At 41.7% G+C, this 18,791-nt stretch overlaps 2 pseudogenes; both read left to right on the top strand.

The window, feature by feature from the left end:
* Positions 1–3,335: 3,335 nt before the first annotated feature.
* On the top strand, positions 3,336–5,030 carry LOC101720829 (uncharacterized; annotated as a pseudogene).
* A 464-nt stretch (positions 5,031–5,494) lies between these two features.
* On the top strand, positions 5,495–7,008 carry LOC101720471 (insulin-like growth factor 2 mRNA-binding protein 2 pseudogene; annotated as a pseudogene).
* Positions 7,009–18,791: the final 11,783 nt, after the last annotated feature.

Raw genomic sequence — 18,791 nt, 5'->3', positions numbered from 1 at the left:
ACATACTCACATATAGAACATGTTTAAGTAAGTGCAAAGGAATTGAAGTTATCCCCTGTATATTATCAGACCATAGTGCGATGAAATTGGAGATCCATAGCAAAAAAAAACTGGAAACATTTCATAAACACGTGGAAATTGAACAACACACTTCTGAATAACCAATGGGTCACAGAGGAAATTAAAGAAGAAATCAGACAGTTCCATCATTTAAATGACAATACAACATATCAGAATCTATGCGATACAATGAAAGCAGTCTTACGAGGGAAATTCATTACAGTGAATATTCAAATTAGGAAAACAGAACGAGCCCAATTAAACAACCTGATGCTGAACCTCAAGCTTCTAGAAAAAGAAGAGCAGGACAGCCCCAACACTCATACAAGGGAGGAAATTATAAAGATCAGAGCAGAAATCAATGCAATGGAGACTAAGAGAATGATACAAAAAAATCAATGAACCAAAGAGTTGGTTCTTCAAAAGAATCAACAAAATTAACAAACCCTTAGCCAACCTTACCAGAAAAAGGAAAGAAAAGGCCCAAATCCACACAATTAGGAATGAAAAGGGTGAAATTACAACAGACCCAGCAGAAATCCAGAGGATCATCAATACCTCCTTCCAGAACCTATATGCCAATAAGATGGACAACACAGAAGAAATGGACAGATTCCTAGATACATATGAATTACCAAACTTGAACGAAGACCTAAAAATTCTAAAGAACAATTGGTTGATATTGATCAACCAATGAAATGGAAAATGTAATTAAATCTTATCAACTAAGAAAAGCCTGGGCCCTGATGGCTTCACTGCTGAATTCTACAAGACATTTAGAGAGGAACTGCTGCCACTACTGTTTAAACTCTTCAATGAAATTGAAAGGGAAGCAATACTTCCAAATTCATTCTTGGAAGCAAGCATCACCTTGATCCCCAAAGCTGAGAAAGACCCAACCGAACAGGAGAACTATAGGCCAATCTCACTAATGAACATAGATGCAAAAATCCTTAATAAGATACTGGCAAATAGAATGCAGAAGATCATCAAGAAGATCACGCACCCTGGTCAAATGGGATTCATCCCAGGGATGCAAGGATGGTTCAATATATGAAAATCAATCAATGTAATACACTATATCAATAGAGCCAAGGACAAAAACCATATGATTATCTCCATAGATGCAGAAAAAGCATTTGACAAAATCCAACATGCATTTATGATAAAAACCCTACAAAAATTGGAATAGATGGTCTCTACCTCAAACTGATAGAAGCCATCTATGAAAAACCAACAGCCAATATCATACTAAATAGTCGAAAACTGAAATCCTTCACACTAAAATCAGGAACAAGGCAAGGATATCCACTATCACCACTCTTGTTCAATATAGTTCTGGAAACATTAGCCTCAGCAATTAGACAGGAGAAAAAAATAAAAGGAATAAAGATAGGAAATGAAGAAGTCAAATTGTAATTATTTGCAGATGACATGATACTCTATATAGAAGACCCCAAGACCTCCACCAAAAGTCTTCTAGACTTAATAACCAAATGCAGTAAAGTAGCTGGTTACAAGGTCAACACACAAAAATCATTAGCTTTCCTCTACACGAATGACAGGCTCACTGAGAGAGAAATAGGGCAAATAATTCCTTTCACAATAGCATCCAACAAACTGAAATACCTAGGAATCAACCTAATGAAAGAAATCAAAGACCTCTTCTCTGAAAACTATGGCACTCTGAAAAGAGAGATTGAAAATAATATCAGAAAATGGACAGACATCCCCTGCTCCTAGATAGGAAGGATTAATATAGTGAAAATGGCCATACTTCCAAAACTGCTATATAGATTTAATTCCAATTGAGATCCCAGCAGCATACTTCATGGACCTTGAGAAAACAATCCAAAAATTCATTTGGAACAAAAAGAGACCCAGAATAGCAAAAGCAATTCCGGGTAACAGAGACATGGCAGGGGGTATCACAATCCCCAACCTGCAACTATAGTACAAAGCTACTGTGATAAAAACAGCATGGTACTGGCAAAGAAACAGACCAGAGGACCAGTGGAACAGATTAGAAGATGCAGAAACAACTCCAGACACACTCAGCCATCTCATCTTCGATAAAGGAGCCAAACACCCTCACTGGAGGAAAGATAGCCTCTTTAATAAATAATGGTACTGGAAAAATTGGCTTTCAACTTGCCAAAGATTAAAACTAGACCTATATCTCTCACCATGCACTAAAATAAAATCGAATTGGGTTAAAGATCTAAATATTAAAATAGAAATGCTGAGCCAGTTGGAACAGAGGCTAGGTAGAACTCTTGAAGACATCAGTGTAGGAAAAGATTTTATGAACAAAACCTCAGTTGCCCATGAACTACCAGAAACAATCAACAAGTGCGATCACTTCTTATTAAAAATCTTCTGCCCAGCAAGAGAAACCACCCCACAATGTGGGGAAAAATTCTTCATGGGCTGTTCCTCAGACAAAGGCTTACTATCTCCAATCTATAAAGAACTTAAAGATCAGACCTCCGAAATTTAAAGACCCAATCCAAAAATGGGCATCTGAAATGAACAGACATTTCTCACACAAAGAAGCAGAAATAGCAAATAAATACATGAAAAAATGTTCAATATCACTGGTCATTCAAGAGATGCAAATGAAAAGAACGCTGAGATTCCACCTCACTCCAGAAAGAATGGCTGCTATCATGAAATCAACCAATAACAAATGCTGGCGGGGCTGTGGGGAAAGAGGAACCCTTCTCCACTGCTGGTGGGAGTGTAGACTGGTGTAACCACTGTGGAAATCAGTATGTAGATACCTCAAAGAACTAGGACTGGAAGTCCCATTTGACCCCACTATTCCACTGCTGGGGATCTTCCCCAAAGAATTAAAGAATCATACCACAGTGATATATGTGTGTCCATGTTCATAGCAGCACAGTTTGTGATAGCTAAAACTCGGAAACAGCCCAAATGCCCATCAACTGAAGACTGGATTAAGAAAATGTGGGGTTTTTTATAAAATGGAGTACTACTCAGCCATAAAAAATGAGAAATTTCATGATGTCATTTGGTGGTGGCTTGGAGTGTGGGTTGGAAGCTGCTTCTTAAGCTTTTTGAGACCAAGCATAGAAGGACAGTGAGGACAGCAGGACCCACTCGCACCTATGCCGTCAACTGTGACTCCCTCCTGTGCACCCTCCCATACAGAATTGTCCACTGAGCATTTTGGGGAGGCCTCGGCATCAGCCCTCTATCCCACATCTGCTTGCGTCGCTTTGAGCCTTGTGTGTATTTTACAAAGCTGAAACTTTGAGGGTCTACGCTCCCCAAGACTGGAGTTAGGGGTTCGCTGAGGCCTCCTTAATGGCTCTGGTCACCCCCCATCACAGCCTTGCTCCTCCCACTGCATCCCATGGCGGCACCTGCGCTGGCATTGGTGTCATTTGAAGATGTGGCTGTGACATTCACTGGGGAGGAATGGTGGCATCTGGACCTGACCCAGAGGACTCTGTACCAGGAAGTGATGCTGGAGAACTGTGAGCTCCTGGTCTCACTGGGGTGTCCTGTTCCCAAAGCAGAGCTGATGTATCCACTGGAGTATGGACAGGGACTATGGATGGTGAAGAGAGGCCTCTTACAACACACCTGTACAGGTGAGAAAGCAAAACTTGATCAGAGCCTTCTGATTCTCAGATAGTCTTTTCCAAGGAATCCTCTTATCAAGAACAACTAATACAGAGATCCTCAAAGGATTCCAGCTTGGGGCAAGCCACACATGAGGAAAGGCTATTAGAAATGCAGGAAGGCAACTTGAGGCCAGGAACAGACCTCTCTAAGGAGACATGTTCTGGAAAGCAGAGCCATAAACATGATGATTTGAAGACAGGTGATAATCTGTGTTTAAGAGTTTTACAGGAGCAAGTCATTGCACAAGATGCTATCCATGAACATGGCTCTGAAAAGCCAGGAAAAGACCATGTAATTGATCCAAGGAACAAGCCCTATAAATGCAAAGAATGTGGAAAAGCCTTTGGCAAGGATTTGGCCCTTACTCAGCATCAACAGATTCATACTGCTGTGAAGCCCTATGAATGTAATGGTGTGAGAAGGCCTTCAAACGCAGATCTCACCTCACAGAGCACCAGCATATACACAGTACAGAAAAACCATTTTTGTGCAAAGAATGTGGGAAAGCTTTTTACTACAGCTCTTCTATTGCCCAACACATGAGAATCCACACTGGAAAGAAACTATATGAGTGCACTGATTGTGGAAAGGCCTTTACTCACCGCTCTACTTTTATCCACCATAACATGACTCACACCGGAGAAAACCCCTTTATATGCAAAGAATGTGGGAAAGCTTTTTGTCGCAACTCCTCCTTCACTCAACACATGAGGATTCACACTGGTGAAAAGCCTTATGAATGCAGTGAATGTGCAAGGGCCTTTGCTCATTGCTCTACTTTCATCAGGCATAAGAGAACTCATAAAGGAGAGAAACCCTTTGAGTGCAAAGAGTGTGGGAAGGCCTTTTGTGACAGTTCTTCCTTAATTCAGCATATGAGGAGTCACACTGGTGAGAAGCCCTATGAATGCAATGAATGTGGAAAGGCCTTTACACAGCACTTTGCCTTTATCGGACATAAGAGGAGCCACACTGGAGTAAAACCCTTAAAGTGTAAAGAATGTCCAAAATCCTTTTCCTATAGCTCTTCCTTCATTTGACACATGAGGAGTAACACTGGAGAGAAACCCTATGTTTGCAAAGAATGTGGAAAGGCCTTTACACAACCTGGAAATTTCATTCGGCATTATAGAATCCATACTGGAGAAAAACCCTTTGAGTGCAAAGAATGTGGAAAGGCCTTTTGTGACAACTTTGCCTTAACTCAGCACATGAGAACTCACACTGGTGAGACACCCTTTGAATGCAGTGAATGTGGAAAGACCTTTAGGCACAGTTCATCCTTCACTCTTCATCAAAAGATTTATAGAGTTTAAAAGCTATAGGAAGGTTGGCCAGGTGTGGTGGTACACACCTGTAATGTCAGTACTCAGGGGGCTGAGGCAAGAGGATCACTACAAGTTTGAGGCCAGCCTGGGCTCCACAGTGAGTTCAATGTCAGCCTGTACTATAGAGCAAGACCCTGTCTCAAAGGGGCCGGGGATTTAACTCAGTGGTGCTGATGCCTGCCTTGCAAGCACAAGGTCCTGAGTTCAATCCCCAGTACCAATAAATAAATAAATAAAAGCTATAGGGAGGCCTTTTACAACAGTGTTCTCAGTCAATTTGAGTAAACACATAGGTGAAGTTTCTTTTTTTTTTTTAACCCCAGGCAGGGCTTTATTGGGGAAGGAGCTGCCAGGCTGCCTCAAACAATGGCAAGAGAGGGCGAGACTAACTGGGGATGAGGTTTGTTTTGATAGGGAAAAAGTTTGAGACAGCTTAGTAGATTAACTATTAAAGTAGTTGTAGAAGCAAAATAGTGTATCCCTTTACAAAATAAAACTTACCTTAGGGGCGGGGCAGGCACAGGGCCCGCAGGGGGTTGGAGTGGAGGGGAAGGTGCAGATGATGAACAAGCTCTACACTGGGGACCTGAGCCCTGATGTCACTGCCAACCTCTGGCAGCTCTTCGGAGACAGAAGCTGCCCCTGGCAGGACAGGTCCTCCTCAAGTCTGTCTACACCTTCATGGACTACCCCAACCAAAACTGGGCCATCCATGCCATTGAGACCCTCTCTAGTAAAGTGAAATTGCATGGGAAAATCACGGAAGTTGATTATTTGGTCTCTGAAAATCTAAGGAGCAGGAAAATTCAGATTCAAAACATCCCTCCTCACCTACAGTGGGAAGTATTGGATGGACTTTTGGCTCAGTATGGGACAGTGGAGAATGTGGAACGAGTCAACACAGATACAGAAACTGTTGTTATCAATGTCACTTATGCAACAAGAGAAGAAGCAAAAATAGCCATGGAGAAGCTAAGTGAGCATCAGTTTGAAAACTACTTCAAGATTTCCTACATCCCCAATGAAGAGACGAGCTCCCCTTCACCCCCCTCCCAGGGAGCCCAGTGTGGGGACCACTCTTTCCGGGAGCAAGGCCACCCCCCTGGGGGCTCTTCTCAGGCCAGGCAGATTGATTTCCTGCTGCAGATCCTGGTCCCCACCCAGTTTGTTGGTGGCATCATCAGAAAGGAGAGCTTGACCATAAAGAACATCACTAAGAAGACCCAGTCCCAGATAGACATCCACAGGAAGGAGAACTCTGGGGCTGCAGAGAAGCCTGTCACCATCCATGCCACCCCAGAGGGGATGTCTGAAGCCTGCGGCATGATCCTTGAAATCATGCAGAAAAAGGCCGATGAGACCAAACTAGCTAAAGAGATTCCTCTGAAAATCTTGGCCCACAATGGCTCGGTTGGAAGACTGATTGGCAAAGAAGGCAGAAATTTGAAGAAAATTGAACATGAGACAGGGACCAAGATAACAATCTCATCTTTGCAGGATTTGGGTATATACAACCCTGAGCAAACTGTCACTGTGAAGGGCACAGTGGAAGCCTGTGTCAGTGCTGAGGTAGAGATTAAGAAGAAGCTATGTGAGGCCTTTGAAAATGACATGCTGGCCGTTAATCAACAAGCCAATCTGATACTGGGGTTGAACCTCAGCACACTTGTCATCTTTTCAACAGGACTGTCCATGCTGCCTCCACCAGCAGGGCCCCAAGGGGTTCTCCCCGCTGCCCCCTACCACCCCTTCACTACATACTCCAGATACTTGGCCAGCCTGTACCTGCACCACCATTTGGGCCCATTCCCACATCATCACTCACACCCAGAGCAGGAGATCGTGAATCTCTTCATCCTGACCCAGGCTGTGGGTGCCATCATAGGGAAGAAGGGCACACATCAAACAGCTGGCTCAGTTTGCTGGGGCCTCCATCAAGCTGACAGCTGAATTAGAAAACCTGTGAGCAGCTACCCAGCCAGGACCTCTTTGGACTGTTTGGCCCCTTTTCTCAAGATCCAGCAAAGACAAGTTGGGGTTGTTGGGGGAGCTCCAGGGGTGCCAGCCTTAAGTGCTTTAGTTAGTTTGTGCCTGAGCAGCCACTAAACTATGAGGAAATGATTTGAATGCAAAACTCTTGAGAAGCGATGATAAAATCATGGGTAAACAAAAGCTAGTGGCCAGGAAGAAGTCCTGGGTGTGCAGGTTGCATCCTGCCCACTCCAGAGCTGTGTGTGTGCCCTCAGTGCAGGGTGCCACGGCTTGGCCCAATAGGACTCTGGCAGCATGCTGAGCACTGCCCAGCCTCAGGAAACACTTTCGGAAACAGAGTTTCCATTGTTTCTGAAAATAATTTGCTACCGTGAGACAACCCAGAATTCTGAACAAGAAGTCTCATGACTTGGAGAGAAAGAATCCTTCTACTCTCTGGCTGAGAAGAGCTGGAATTTCTCCCACAGCAAGTGTGCTGGAGAAGTGGGGGGGGAACCATTCTGAGTTGTACAGAATCAGGATTGCAGTGAGGCAGTGAAGGAATGTTGTCCTGGGAAATTATTTCCCTCTCAGGGCTCACTTATCTCCCCCCCTCCCCCGAGTTACAGCCCAGAGGAGAGCCTGAAGTATGGAAGACATTTTGGGGTGCCCAGGGGCTCTGTACCTGGTGGGCTGCAGGTGGGACCCTGGCTGAGGCACTGACAGGCAGTTGCCCGTCGGTCCCCTCTGTGGGACAGCAAATGTGAGGACACAGCCAGCACCACCAGGGCCTTGTGCATTCAGCACTGCAGTCTGAGGCACTGGAAGGGCAAGGTGGTTGCAGCTGCAGGGATCTGAGGGGTAACCTCATCAACTCCCCCTCTGCTCAGCCAAGAAGCTGGACACAGCATAAGGACAAGGTTGGGACACTGAGGAGCAGCACTGCTTCTGTATATAAAATTCACCAAAACAGTGAGCACCTCCTGGGGCCAGTGCAGCCCTGATGCCACCAACCGTAGACTGTAGCTGTGAATGGGGCCCAGGGTCCTGTTGCCTCATCCAACACCCCGAGCTGAAGGGTGTAGGGGCCAGGATTTGCCCATGTTCTTCACTTTCCAGAAACACCAGCCCAGGGTTTCTCCACCACGGCACCCTGCTGCTCTCAGAGTCGCTCCCATCAAGGCCTTTCAGAAGATAGAGTGAGAGAAAGCAGTGTCCTGGGCATCACCCATAGTGTGTCACACTCCAGTGTGCCGCTGGGGTCGGTAGGTGACACCACTGTGCTCAGTGACAGCTGATGGAGATGGTGGGGCCAAGCCCATTGGCATGGGTGACAGTACTTTATGCTGGGCCTACACCCTTCCCCATCTGTGCCTTGCTGTGCAGCATTGAAAAGGAGGGAAGAAAACTGGGAAATCCTAAGTATTTGTGAAATAAATATACTACTTCTGAGAAAAATAAAACTTGCCTTAGCCCATTGCTCTGGTTGTTTAAAGCGATGGATATATGACTCAATCTGTAGCCTTCCTACAGATAACATCTTAACTCTGAAGTACAAAGTTGCAATGCTTGGGCAAACTTGTGATATATCTACTTTAACTGTCATGTGTTTAGGACTGTAATCAGTAACAGAAACCACCTGTGTCTAACCATTAAATAGGAATTGGAATTTTATTTACTTAACAAAGACCACTAGGGATGAGATAATGACTAACAAAGGTATAAAAGAGGAGACTAACAAAAAGCAGGACATGGACACTGACCAGACCAGTTTCTGGCAGTCCTGCCTGCTTGCAAGTAAACTTTTATTATTTTTCCCGAAAAAAGAAAAAAATGAGAAATTTGAGACATTTATAGCTAAGTGGATCCACATTGAGGCAATATTCTTAAGTGAAATAAACAGGACACACATAAATAAATACTGAATAGTTTCTCTGGTGTGAGAAACTGAAAGTGTAAATAGGGACTAAAATGTATAATAGGTAATGTGAAATAGGAAGAAAAGGGGCAAAGGGGAAGAAAGTGGGAGGGCTAGGGGAAAGGATAGCAGGGAATGGGATTAATATGAGAAAATGGAAAAATAGGAACAAAATCTTTGTAAATAGGGAGGAATGGAGGGGTTGAAGGGAGGGCTGGGCAAGGGTGAAAAATAAGAACCAAGAGAGATTATGTAAAGGTGTAAATTTCCAATGATGAATGTCATTATATTGTATACCTAAAATGTACCAATGATTAGAATGAATAATCGGTAATGCAAAATAGGAAGAAAAGGTCCAAAGGGGTAGGGGTAGTGGGAGGGGCAGGGGAAAGGAAAGAAGGAAAAGGAAAAATGCTGAGAAATGGAAAAAATGGAAATAAAGTCTTTGTAAATAGGAAAGGGTGGAGAGCATGAAGGGAGGGCTAGGAATGGGGAAAAAATAAGAACCAAGATGCATTATGTAAAGGTACAATTCCCAATGAGAAATGTAATTGTGTTATATACCTAAAATGTACCAATAAAAGAATTTAACAAAAAATAAAGAGTAATGGCAATAGTTCTTTAAATGTCTTGTAGAATTCAGGAGTGAAGCCATCAGGACCTGGGCTTTTCTTTGGTGGTAAATTTTTTTATTATATTTTCAATTTTACTCGTTGTAATTGGGGTGTTTAGAATTCATATATCTTCTTCATTTAGCCTTGGTAATTTGTATGTGTCTAGGAATCTGTCCATTTCTTCTGTGTTTTCCATTTTATTAGAGTACAGGTTCTCGAGGTAAGAATTGATGATGCTTTGGATTTCTCTTGGATCTGTTGTGACTTAACCTTTTTCATTCTTGATTGCATGGATTTGAGCCTTAACATTGATGGTTATAGTTGATAGATATTGATTCTTCCTTGTCATGATGTTTTACTATTGGTGATTCTTTTATTTCTTGGGGTTTTTTTCCTTTCACTTTAGTTTCTTACCTTGCCTGGTGGCTTCCCTCTGTTGGGCCTCATGGAGTTGTGATCTTCATTGTGTTTTTCTAGAATATTGCTTAGGATTGTTTGAAGTGCTGGTTTGGTATTCATGAAATTTCTCAGGTGTTCTTTGTTGTGAAAGTATCTAATTTCCCCCATTGATTTTGAAACATAATTTTGCAGCTTACAACAGTCTAGGTTGGAAGTTATTTTCTTTTAGCACTTGAAATACTTGACTCCAGGCTCTCCTTGACTTGAGGGTTTGTGTTGAGAAATCTGCCATGATTCTGATGGACTTTCCTTTGTAGGTGATTTGTTTCTTTTCTCTAACTGCCTGCAGGATTTTGTTCTTCTGTTGAGTTTCTGGGATCTTAATTATTATGTGTCTAGGCATAGATTTTTTTTGATCATGGCTAATTGGAGTTCTATATGCCTCACTTGTCTGAATGTCCAATTCTCCACTACAGTCTGGGAAGTTTTCTATTACTTCTGGAACAGTTTTTTACGTCAATTGTATTTTCTGCTGTTTTTTCTTGGACTCCTATCAGTCTTATGTTATTCTTCTTTGCATCATCTAGCAGCTGCTGGATTGATTTCTCATGGTCCTTTACTATTTTTAAGAAATCTCTGTTTTCATCATCCTTAACTGCAATCCTGACTTCTATATCTGATATTCTATCTTCGGATTCCCTCAATCTGCTATGCATGCTTACAATGGAGTTTTTAATCTCCTGAACATCTGTTTGAATCTGTTTCATGGATTCCATTTCTTTCTTATGTTGGGTGATCATGATTTCTATTTCTTTCTTATACTAGGCATTCATGACTTCCAGCATATTTCTGAGCTCATCTTTTTTTTTATCTGTTTCTGTTCTAGAGCCTCTAATTTTGTCTTTCACTCTGCTCACCATCTCTGTAGTTATCTGTGAGATTACTTCTGCTCTGAATTTTTCCAGATCCTCATTCATCTGTTTTGTTACTTCCTGTGCTATCAGTTCAGGGTGTTCAGGTGGTTGATTAGCAGACTTTTCCACCTCATTTTCCCCAGAAATTGCCTTTTGTGAGGTGTAAGCCTGGGTTTGTGACTTGCCTCAATGTCTTTTCATTTTGTTTTTGCTACTTTCAGTTATAAGTCAATGAGTCCCAGTAAGCCAGTCACAGACCTGTGAGATTCAGACAGACTTCTGGCTACAACTCCCCAGTTAAGCTCCCTGCCCTCCCACAGGGCTGAACTCCACAAGGCTCTACTACAGGTTCCAGCTATCTTTCCCCGAAAATAGTCTAGGATCAAATGGGAGGTGATGATCTCTCCAACTTACCAAGTATGGTGGTCTGGTGTGCCTATACTGCAGAGATTATCTTCACTTTTCCAGTGGGCTTCACTTTTCATCAGGGAGCCTGAAAGAGGCCCTCTCTCTGCTGTTCACCTCTACAACTCAGAACAACTCAGGTCTTTATGTCCCCTTCTCCCTCTGTAATGTGGAACTGGGTAGCTGCACAGCCAAGAGGCCAGAGGAGGGGGCTGTTGTTACAGGTACCTATGTGGCCAAGCCAGCAACCTGTGGGCCTGCAGTGGGGGTCCTCATGGTCTCCTGGATGCAAGCAGGTAGGGCAAGCCAGACAGAGCAAGCCACAGCTACCAGCATCTGACCATAAGGCCAAACTGGCAGCTGGTGTGCCTGCCTTGGGGGTTGTCCTCATGGTCTCCTGGATGCAAGCAGGTAGAGCAAGCTGGACAGAGCAGGGCACAGCTACCTGCATCCAACCACAAGGCCAAACTGGCAGCCAGTGTGCCTCCCTGGGGGGTTGTCCTCACGGTCCCCTGGATGAGCAGAACCATTCTTAAAAATGTGTTTGGGTTCTAACCTCAAGTTCTTCATAGGACAATGCTGACAGCTCTCCAGGCCCTTTCTTTGAAGCAGAACTTGATGACAATCCCTAGGGCAATGTGCCATTCACAATACAAGCCTCATAGTTACGAGCTGCACAAACTGACAGTATAGAAATGCAGGCATCAAAATGACTACTGTTTCACATCATTACTGAAGTGGTGGTGATTGCCATATGACAAGAGTTCAAGCTGCTTTCTCTGAGAAGTAACTACACTTTATGTCACACCTGTCCATTCCTTTGGAAGAGAGATGTGGCCCCCAGAGTATGTTTGAATAAATACTGCATTCAAAGTGCAGAACTATTCTAAAAACTGTGTTTTGCTTCTAATGTCAAGTTCTTCTTAGGCCGAAGTTAAAAGCTATCCAGGCCCTTTCTTTGCATCAGAACTGGATAGTAGTTTCTAGGCCAAAGTGCCTTCTAAAATACCAACCTCATAGAGATGTCCTGTACAAATTGTCAGTGCAGAGAGTTAGACATTGAAATGACTATTGTTGCCCATCATTCCCTGATTGGATTTGATAGCCATAGGACAAGAGTTGTTGCTACTTTCTCTGAGAATTATCCACACTTCATGTCATCCCCTTCAATTGACTTTTATGGGAGAGTTGGTGATGGGAGAATGTTAAAATGAAAACCGCAGTTCAAAGTTCAAAACCATTCTTAAAAGTGTATTTGTCTTGTAATGTCAAGTTCTTCTTATGACAAAGTTGACAGCTCTCCAGGTCCTTTCTTTCCAGCAGAGATTGATGGCACTTTTTAGGTCAAAGTGCCATTCACAGTACAAGCCTCATAGAGGTGTGCTGCACAAATGTGCAGTGCAGAGAGGCAGACATTGAAATGGTTATTGTTTCACATCATTACTGGAGTGGAGTTGATAACCATATGACAAGAGTTCTAGCTGCTTTCTCTGAGAAGGAACTCTGCTTTATGTCATTCCCTTCCATTAACTTGTATGGGAAAGCTGGTGCCAGGATAATTGTTGAGTGAAAATTGCACTTCAACTGCAGAACTTTTCTTAAAATTGCTGTCAGCTTCGAACATCAAGTTCTTGGTCGGACAAAGTTGACAGCTCTCTAGGACCTTTCTTTGCAGCAGAACTGGATAGCTTAATTTAAGCCAAAATGTCATTCACAATACAGGGCTCATAGAGATATGCTGCACAAATTGGCAGTACAGAGAGGCAGACATTGAAAATACTACTGTTTCACATTATTACTGGAGTGGAAGTGAAGGTGATACCAAAAGAGGCCTATCTGCGTTCTCTGAGAAGTAGCTAGTAGTTTATGTCCTCCCCTACCTTTGACTGTATGGGAGAGCTGCCACCAGGAGAATATATGAATGAAAACTGCAGTTCATAGTGCAGAACCATACTTTAAAATGTGCTTACTTCTAACATCAAGCTGTACTTGTGAGAAAGTTGAAAGCCCTCCAGGTCCTTTCTTTGCAGCAGGATTGGATGGAATGTTCTGGCCAAAGTGCCATTCACAATGGAAGCCTCATAGAGATGTGTTGCACAGATCGGCATTACAGCAAGTCAGACAATGAAATTACTACTAGTTCATGTCATTACTGGAGTGGATGGGATGGTGATACCACAAAAGTTCTAGCTGCTTACTCTGAGAAGTAACTGCACTTTATGTCATCCCCTTCCGTTGACTTGTATGGGAGAACAGGCACATTGAGAATGTTTAAAAGAAAACTGTGGTTCAACATGCAGAACCATTCTTAACAGCATGTTTGGCTTCTTATGTCAATTTCTTCTTAAGACAAATTTAACAGCTCCTCAGCTCTTTATTTGCAGTAGAAATGGATTGTAATTTCTAAGCTAAAGTGTTACAATACAAACCTCATAGAAATGTGCTGCACAAATCGACATTACAGAGAGTCAGACAATGAAATTACTACTATTTCACATCATTACTACAGTGAAGTTGATAACCATATGACAAGAGTTCTAGCTAATTTCTCTGAGAAGTAACTGCACTTTAGGTCACTCCCTTCCATTGGCCTTTATGGAAAGCTGACACCAAGATAATGTTTGAAAAATAACTGCAGTTCAAACTGCAGAACCATCCTTAAAAGTGTGTTTGGCTACTAACCTTGAGTTCTTCTTGAGACAAAGTTAAGAGCTCTCCAGGCCAGTTCTTTGAGGCAGAAGTGGATAGCTCTTTTTAGGCCAAAGTACCATTCACAATACAAGCCACACAGAGATGTGTTGCACAAATGTACGGTGCAGAGAAGCAGACATTTAAATGACTACTGTTTCACATCATTACTGGAGTGGAGGTGATTCCCAACCACAAGAGTTGTAGCTTCTTTCTCTGAGAAGTAACTATACTTTATGTTATCCCCTTCCTTTGACTCATATGTGAGAGCTGGTGCCTGGAGAATGTTTGAATAAAAACCACATTTCAAACTGCACAATCATTTTTAACAGTGTGTTCAACTTCTAACTTCAATTTGTTCTTAGGATGAAGTTGACAGTTCTCCAGCCCTTTTTTGCTACAGAAGTGGATACTACATTCTAGCTTAAAGTACCATTCACAATGCAAGCCTCATGGAGATGTGCTGCACAAATGGGCAATACAGAGAGGTAGACCTTGAAATGACTACTGTTGCATATCATTACTGCAGAGGTGTTGATATCTATATGACAAGAGTTCTAGCTGCTTTCCTTGAGAAGTAGTTGCATTTTTTCCCTATTAACTTTATTGGTACACTTTAGGTATAAAATACAGTTACATTCATCATTGGGATCTTGTACGATTACATGAGTCTCTTGGTTCTTATTTGTTTCCCCCTTCCCTTGCCCTCCCTTCACCCCCTCCACCCTTCCCTATTCGCAAAGACCTTGTTTCCATTTTTTTCCCTCTTCTCATATTTTTTCCTTTCCCATTTTTTCCCCTTCCCTTACCCCTCCCAATTCCTCAGCTCTTTTAGACCTTTTCTTCCTGTTACACAATATCAGTTATACATTTTTTAAATTACAATATTAAGATCTAGGAGACATTACCACAGATTTTACAGAATTTAAAAGGATATAGAAAGCATATTACAAAAATCTGTTTTGAAATAAATTTGACAACTTCTAAGAAGTACCTTGGAAGACAAATTAATGAAACTAACTCTGGAGGAAATATAAAATTTGAATAGCACCTATTAAAGAAAGTATATTTCTAGCTTGAAAACCTACCTATATGACAACAGCAGGCTCATAAATATTTTAACTGATAAATTATATCAAACATTTAAAGCAGAAAAAAGAAGGAACACTTCTCCCCTCATTTTAGGAAATCAACATTGTGCTAATCCTTAAACTGGATAAAGATAATAGAAGAAAAAAGTATGAACATAGATAGAAATTTGTTTAACAAAACAAACTATTAGAAGTCAGATCTGGCAGGATGTAGAAAGTGGTTTTATTATAGGGATGGCAGTGTTGGTTCAGCATTGGAAGATCCACCCCCAAAAATCATCATTTAAACAGAGGAAAGGAGAAAGCCAGATGATCCTGTCACTAGTTGGAGAAAAAGTATTGGACTAAATTCTACAGCTGTTCATGGTAAAAGCCATCAGGAGACTAGAAGTAGAACAGAACCTTCTCAACAGATCAAAGACATGTACTCCATACTTCCAACAAAAACTCCTTCTATGAATGGAGACAATACAATGCTTTCTTCCTAAAGTGGGGAACAAGGGCAGATATGGTACTCTTCATCTGTCCATTAGACTTTGAAACATAGGTCTAAACCAAAATAGTCTGGCAATAAAATGACACAACTAGGATAGGATTGGCACGGCAGAAGCAAAATCTTTATATGTAGATGAAATGATCATCTACAGAGAAAATACTAAGAAATCTCTAGGAGCCCCTAGAACTTGTACTTGAATTTGGCAGGATTAGAAAACACAAGGTATATATAAAAATTCAGGTCTGTGTATACTTGCTATAAATGAAGAATTGGATATTGAAATTTAAAAGTTATGTAGGAGTACAAAGGACCTAGAAAAGTTGAAAACAAAAACAAAACATAAACAAAAACAGTGTTGGAAGATGTTTAGTACCTAATTTTAAGACTTCTTCTAAAGCTACAGTAATCAAGGCAGTGTTGGTGTAAGGAAAGACATATAGATCATTTGAATAAAACAGAGAATCTAGAAATAGAACCACACATATATAGTCCACTGAGTTTTGAAAGATTATTTAACATTAGCATTTTATAGAATATAAACTCAATTCAAGAGCCGAGGAAGAGAGTGTTTTCAGCAAATGGCACTAGAACACCTGGAATCCATATATAAAAAATTAACCTCAACTCTTTTTTTCCATACATGAAAATAACTTGAAGGGATCTATGAACCGAAATAAGAAAGCCTAAAAGTATAAAACTTTAAGAAGAAATTATAAGGGAAAATATTTATGAATTCAGGGTAGGCAAGAACTACCTAGGATACAAAAAACATGACGTATAAAAGAAAAAAATTGATAAATGAGATTCCATCAAAATTCAGAATTTTAAATGACATCATTGAAATGAAAAGTAGTCGTTAAACAGACCATATTTACAATACATATAACCGATGACCAGAATATATAAAGAATTCTTAGAGCTCATCAATAGACAACCCAATTAAAAAGTACACATAAGAAGATGATAAATAGCCAGTATAGCACAAGGAATGGTGTGCAATTCTAGAATCAGAAAAATACTAATCAGTACAATAACAAGATTGAATTATACACTCATTAGGGAGATGAAGTTAAAAGTTTTAAAAGCCTTGTCATGACTTTTTCTTTTTGTTGGATTCTCCCACTTTGTGTTTAATTTGTCAGGCCCAATGGATTCATTCTGCTGGGTTTCCTGGGGTTGTGATCCTCATTGTCTTTTAGTAGGGTATTGTCTAAAATTTTTGGAGTGCTGGTTTGGTATTCATGAAGTTCCTGAGGTGCTCTTTGTCATGAAAGTATCTTATTTCTCCATCAATTTTGAAAGATAGTTTTGCAGGGTACATCAATCTGGGTTGGAGGCTGTTTTCCTTTAGGGCTTGAAATACATCACTCCAAGCTCTTCTTGCCTTAAGGATTTGCATTGAGAAGTCTGCTGTAATTCTGATGGGCTTTCCTTTGTATGTGATTTGTTTCTTTTCTCTCACTGCTTGTAGAATTTTGTTCTTCTGTTGGATTTCTGGAATCCTAACTATTATATGCCTATGTGTACATTTTTTTTGATTAAGGCTAGCTGGAGTCCTATATGCCTCACTTATCTGTATGTCAAGCTCTTTTCCCCTCCTTGGGAAGTTTTCTGCCATCACTTCTGTGAACAGTTTTTTGATGTCATCTGCACTCTCTCCTGTTTCTTCATTGATTCCAATCAGTCTTATGTTATTCTTCTTTGCATCGTCTAGCAGCTGCTGGATTGATTTCTCATGTTCCCTTACAATTTTAAAGCAATTTTTCTTTTCCTCCTCATTAATTGCAATCTTATCTTCTCTATCTGAAATTCTATCCTCACATTGGTTCATTCTGCTGCACAGACTTTTGATGGAGTTTTTAATCTCTTGGAAATCTGTTTGTATGTGTTTTATGGATTCCGTTTGTTGCCCATGTTGGGATTCCATCATGTTCCTCAGATCCTCTATTTTTTTTATCTGTGTCCTCTCTAGATTTATTAATCATGTCTTGCACCATGAGCAAAATCTTTGCTGTTATCTGAGTAATTATTTCTGATTTCATTTTTCCCAGATCCTCTTTTGTTGCCAGTTCAGAGAGTCCAGGTGTTTGAGTATCAGATTGTTCCATCTTTTTCCCTTTGGGGTTGCTGTAGGTGATCCAGAAGTCTGTTTTTGAGGCATGTTTATGTGTCTTCTCATTTCTACAGAGGAGGGGTGCTTCTGGCACCCATGTGGCTCACCTTCTCTGCCCTAGGAGCTTGGGATGGCAGTGGGGGAGCTTTCTTCTGGGTGCTGGGAGCAGCTTACCTTCTTGGCCCTGGGAGCCTGGGATGGAGGCTGGGAGCTTCCTTCCAGATGCTGGGACTGGCTGAGCTTCACTGCCCTAGGAGCCCGGGATGGAGGCGGGGAGCTTCCTTCTGGTTGCTGGGACCAGCTGAGCTTCACTGCCCTAGGAGCCTGGGATGGAGGCGGGGGAGCTTCCTTCTGGGTGCTGGGACCGGCTGAGCTTCACTCCTAAGCATCTATCTTGCTTCCCATAACTTTGACAACAGAAGCGGCTACACTAAAGGAGGTCCCATGTGATTTCCTACAATCCAAATATACTCTTCCTGTCTGGTAAAAGGCTTCAGGTCATTTTTCCATTGTCCTGTTCCTTCTCTACAACTACGTTCTCCTCTGTTTTGTCCTTGTAATCCATACCTGCACTGGAGCCTCTCTGGCTGAATGCTTCAAATCACCCTGCTGGTTCTCCAGTCCTAATTTCCAGCACAGATCCGGCCAAAAGCCCTAAACAGTAACCATGCCACCATCCCAACAATATACTGCACGGAAATTTTCTGCCACCCAGGCAATGTCTCTAAACACAAGCAAAATGCACACTAACTACTTCCCAAAGCACAATATACACTACCTGGGATCAAGCAGTCAATGCAGTTTTCAACAGAGGCCTCCTGAACCTCATCCTAAGTGGCAGCATTTCCATCAGTACTCTGATTTTCCAGGCTCCGACCAAAATTTCCCATATAGTTTAGAGCTTACCAGGGCTGCCTCTTTGGTTGCTCTCTCAAAACCTTTCCAATTTGATTCTCAAGGCTTATAAACTTAAGCCACATGGCCAAGCAACATCACAGCAATGGCCCCACTCCAGGTACCAATCTTCTGTGTTAGTTACTTTTCTCTCATTGCTGAGACAAAATGCCTGACACCCAAAGTTAAAAGGGAAGGGGTTTATTTGGCTTATAGTTCATAGAGGTTTCAGTTCATAATTGGCTG

This window comes from Heterocephalus glaber, unplaced genomic scaffold (assembly GCF_053883595.1).
Source record: "Heterocephalus glaber isolate CG9 unplaced genomic scaffold, H.glaber_assembly_v1.0 deba00001813, whole genome shotgun sequence".
In the NCBI taxonomy this organism is placed as follows: domain Eukaryota; kingdom Metazoa; phylum Chordata; class Mammalia; order Rodentia; family Bathyergidae; genus Heterocephalus; species Heterocephalus glaber.
Note: the sequence above shows the minus strand (reverse complement) of the source record. Positions and strands in the feature narration are given on the sequence as shown.